Source organism: Lynx canadensis, chromosome D4 (assembly GCF_007474595.2).
Source record: "Lynx canadensis isolate LIC74 chromosome D4, mLynCan4.pri.v2, whole genome shotgun sequence".
NCBI classification, from domain to species: domain Eukaryota; kingdom Metazoa; phylum Chordata; class Mammalia; order Carnivora; family Felidae; genus Lynx; species Lynx canadensis.
In genome coordinates this window covers 7,317,651-7,322,440 of record NC_044315.2, presented here as the reverse complement: position 1 = coordinate 7,322,440, position 4,790 = coordinate 7,317,651, and the positions used below count along the sequence as shown (strand labels likewise).

Genomic DNA, 4,790 nt, shown 5'->3' with positions numbered 1-4,790 from the left:
AAGTTCACTGAACGCACAAGTCTGTCCTGCCTGACGCACTCTGGCTGCCTGGTCCAGGACGTGGAAATCAGGCTGGAGGCATTCAGGATGGTTTTCAGGCCAAGGACACTGGAACCAGGCAAGTTTACACTCAAACTGTGGCTCAGTCCCATGACAGCTGCCACAGTAGCAGTGTTTCTCGGCTTCTGCATCTGTAGGGACTGTTATACTGCCTCCCTCACAAGGCACAGGGAGCAGTAGGCAATGACACCTGGCATACACTGTGCCCTCTCGCCGCTCAGCTGGGGTTATTACTGTCACTGACATTGCCGGGACCACCAATGTCACCACTGCCAGCCTGTTAGAGTCAATATATTATACTTTCTGGGAAGACAAGTTTTATGCACAGCAGTTATAACCACAAGCTCTGAAGTCTGAGTTCTTTGATCAGTTTATTTAAGATCTCTGTCTTAGCTTCCATGCGTGAAAAGGGGATGATGGCATCTATGGAGTTATCGTGAGTGTAGGTAATATGTGTGAAGTGTTTGCAAGAGTTGTACATAGTAAGCATTTTTTCCACTTAACCTTAGAGTGTCTGAAATTTTTTTAAGAAATGATTTACGATAATAAGCATACAGATAACTTATTGTAAGGTAGGCATTTTGATAAGCTACATGCATCCACACCCATATAGGTACACATGTGTACTGTATGTGTATTTAATAAGCCTCATTTACAGAAGAGAAAACTGAGGCACAGAGTATGGAAGCAACATAGCGGAGTGGCAGAGTCATGATTTAAACCCAGGCAGTCTGGCTCTGGGCCCCATGTACTTAATCACTATGCTGTGCTGCCTTAAAAAATGTTGAAACAATGAATGAATGTTCCTGCTGGAAAAATACTGAAAAGAGTCAATGACCTTGACCCGCCTGTTTTCAATGAGCAGGGACAGTTCTTGCAAAGTGCGCACAAAGGGAGGACAAAGGCATGTGGAGGGCAGAGGAGGGCAGACTCAGCGTTCCCTCTGCAGGGCTGGCAGGGGTTTTCCAGCCAAAGTCGGAACACAAGAGTGGCCTCAAGATTCAAAAAGGAACCCAGGGTTTTGGCCCCAAATCCAAAGTCACTTAGTTTACAGCAAGTTTTAAACTGACAAGGAACAAATGCTTATTATAGGCTTGGCCCTCCGTGGTAACATGAGAGATGTAAATAATCAGAAGACTCAATTTGGGTCTCTGAGGAAGCTTACTCAAGGCCAAGGTATCTTCAACTTCCCTCCTCACCCAGTGGTGAGGCCAATCTGTCCATCTACAACTTCTCCAGACTTCGGAGGGTGCACGGGACTTGGTAGCCTAAACAGCCTCCAGTTGACCTTTAGGCTATTTGAGGTCAAAGACATATTCCACTACTGGACAAGGTGACCAGAAGGCCTTGTCAATTCATCAGTATCCCTAAGGCTTCATCTCATAAAATCCTACTCCAAAAACCTAGGAATTTTAGGTCAACTGTGTGTTGAATCAGTGTTGTGCTATTGACTAATTCTTGGGAGTGATTCCTTGCTTTTCTCAGCCTGTTTGAATTCAACTTTCTGTCAGTGTCTCGACTTCTGGTCCCTCTAGATCTCCTTTTTTTTTTTTTTTAAATTTTTTTTTTCAATGTTTATTTATTTTTGGGACAGAGAGAGACAGCATGAACGGGGGAGGGTCAGGGAGAGAGGGAGACACAGAATCGGAAACAGGCTCCAGGCTCTGAGCCATCAGCCCAGAGCCCGACGCGGGGCTCGAACTCACGGACCGCGAGATCGTGACCTGGCTGAAGTCGGACGCTTAACCGACTGCGCCACCCAGGCGCCCCTAGATCTCCTTTTCAATGGATGTCTCCCAATACGAGACTTTAAGCAACCCAAAATCTCAACCCAAAACACCAAAAGTGGACATAAAGAGATGGGGAATAAACATGGTCGGGAGGGCAGAGGGGCTGAGGAACAAGGGAGAAAATCAAAATGGGTCACTGAATTCTTGAAAGGATGAACATTTTTCAGCTACCAGATTAACAAATACTGTGTTCATAAGGTGTGGGAGCAACGGGCACTCCCATGTACCGCTGGTGAGAGTGCCCGTCTGTACAACCGCCTGTGGAGGTGAAATCTGCCAACATTTGCCCGATTTGAAACGCACACACCCTTCAGACAAGCCATTCCCTGGACACAAATCTTACAACTGGGTGCCACCTCATGCTACCTGAAAAAGACATCCAAATGGCGAGTACTTCTAAATTTCAGGCGAGATTTAATGAAAGGGTTTCCTGATAACCAAAGGACAAACAAATTATACGCAGCATAAGCTTGTATGAACTCACAAGCTATGTTACAACAAACATGAAGTCCACGCAGACAGAGCTCATATTTGCTGGTCCCTTTGGTGACTGTTTGTTTAGGTGGCTGCCACATTTTACAGAATTCAAGAGCAAAGCTTACTGGATCATGGGTCAGGTCATACCACAAGAGGAAAGGTCTGCATTTGAGAAAGGGGGACACAGGAGTTCTAATCTCTCTTCTGCCAACAAACTGTCCTCTTGAAGAAGACACTTCACTCCTCTGATTTCTTTCGTCCGTGAATGGCAAATGTGAACTAGCCATAAATTTGCTTCACTTTTAATGATCCATTTATACTGCAACTAAACTGAGCTGAACCTCAATCCAGCCACACAAAAGAAAAAAGGAAAGAACATTTAAGAAACGGGTTCCAAATAACTGATGGGCATCGTAGCTGTTGGTTACAGTTGACCTTGAACAATGCAGGGCCTAGAGGTGACAACCCCAATCGGTTGAAAATCCATGTATAGTTTTTTTTTTTTTTTTTTTTTTTTTTAATTTTTTTTTTTTCAACGTTTATTTATTTTTGGGACAGAGAGAGAGACAGAGCATGAACGGGGGAGGGGCAGAGAGAGAGGGAGACACAGAATGGGAAACAGGCTCCAGGCTCTGAGCCATCAGCCCAGAGCCCGACGCGGGGCTCGAACTCACAGACCGCGAGATCGTGACCTGGCTGAAGTCGGACGCTTAACCGACTGCGCCACCCAGGCGCCCCAAAAATCCATGTATAGTTTTTGATTCCACCAAAACTTTACCAATAGTCTACTATGGATTGTAAGTCTTACTGGCGATGTAAGTAGTCAATAACATACTTTGTAAATTATATGTGTCATAAGCTATCTTCTTACAATAAAGTGAGCTAAAGAAAAGGAAATGGTGTTAAGAAAATCATAAGAGAAACTACATGTACAGTCCTGTACTATAAGAAATCTGCACATAAGTGGAACCATACAGTTCACACCCGTGTTGGTCAAGGGTCAGGTGGACTTCTCTAAACCCCGCCAACAACTTCATAAGGTAAGTATTATTATCTTCCTTTTTACAGTTTGAGAAACTGAAACTTGGAGGAGTTAGTGATTTTCTGGATTCCAGAGCCACCAAGAGAAAGGGCAAGGAATTAGACCGAACTGGATTTTACCCCAAACCTGGGTTCTTTGCTCTTTGCTGTATTTCCTCTATACCTGGTAACCCAAACTTAAAGAAAAAAGTTGCCATCACTGATTTTGTCAAACCAGGGAATGCATGTGAATGCAAACCAAAGAGAGAAATACATTTTTATGGGAAAATAAAGAGAAAGAATAAAGATAAGTTTGTTCACCAAAGGACTAAATAGATAAAAATAAAAACTTCTCTGAATCACCATAAATGACTTAAAATCTACGTTTCTACCTAGTGCTAAAATAACCAGATGACCTGTTGTTAATTGACTCTATTTAGACTAAGGTAAATATGGGTGGTTTTCTTTTCTCTCTTTTTTTTTTTTTTTTTTTTTTTTTTTTTTTTGTTGCCCATCGGTTGTGTTACAAAGACATAGACTGAATCACTCCTACACCTAGTCCAGGAATAGTTCCAAGTAAAAGGTCATTTGTATTGTTAACTCATACCAAAAAAAAAAAAAGTTCCACACATTCATCCTATGAATAACTCCAGAACTCTAAGTTCTCAATGGTCCTTTCTTTAACTTGGTCACCATTTATAATTTTTAAAAAGCAGGGTTAGGGGTAAGGGGGTGCAGCCCGTACTTAATGTAGTCAAATCCATCTAGTGGCTGAAGGACTAAACTAAAAATTAAAGATGAACATAAAACCTGGAATCGAGGGGCGCCTGGGTGGCGCAGTCGGTTAAGCGTCCGACTTCAGCCAGGTCACGATCTCGCGGTCCGTGAGTTCGAGCCCCGCGTCAGGCTCTGGGCTGATGGCTCGGAGCCTGGAGCCTGTTTCCGATTCTGTGTCTCCCTCTCTCTCTGCCCCTCCCCCGTTCATGCTCTGTCTCTCTCTGTCCCAAAAATAAATAAACGTTGAAAAAAAAAAAAAACCTGGAATCGTAACACTCCTGGAAGAAAACGTAGGCAACAAGCTCCCTGACACAGGTCTTGGAGATGAGTTTTTTCTCAATCTGACATCAAAAGTGAAAACAATAAAGCCAAAAATAAACAAGTGGGACTACATGAAACCAAAAAACAAAACAAAACAAAACAACAACATCAACAACCAAAACCTTCTGCACAGCAAAGGAAACCATCAACAAAGTAAAAAAGCAATTTACTGAATGGAAGAAAATACTTGCAAATGATGTATCCAATACGGAATTAATATCCAAAATATATGAAGAATGCATACTACTCAACCCCCCAAACCCCCCCATACCAATCCAATTTTAAAAAGGGCAGTTTAAAAAAGGGTGGTTTCCAAAGAAGACACACAAATGGCCACGAGACACG

The 4,790-nt window shown here is 42.9% G+C and overlaps 1 long non-coding RNA gene across 1 annotated transcript; it reads right to left on the bottom strand.

The window, feature by feature from the left end:
• Positions 1-3,821: 3,821 nt before the first annotated feature.
• Positions 3,822-4,536, bottom strand: LOC115499695. The gene is made up of 2 exons (XR_003964246.1): positions 4,386-4,536; positions 3,822-4,157 (listed from the first exon to the last, which is right to left on the bottom strand). It is a non-coding gene; the product is annotated as an uncharacterized LOC115499695 (long non-coding RNA).
• Positions 4,537-4,790: the final 254 nt, after the last annotated feature.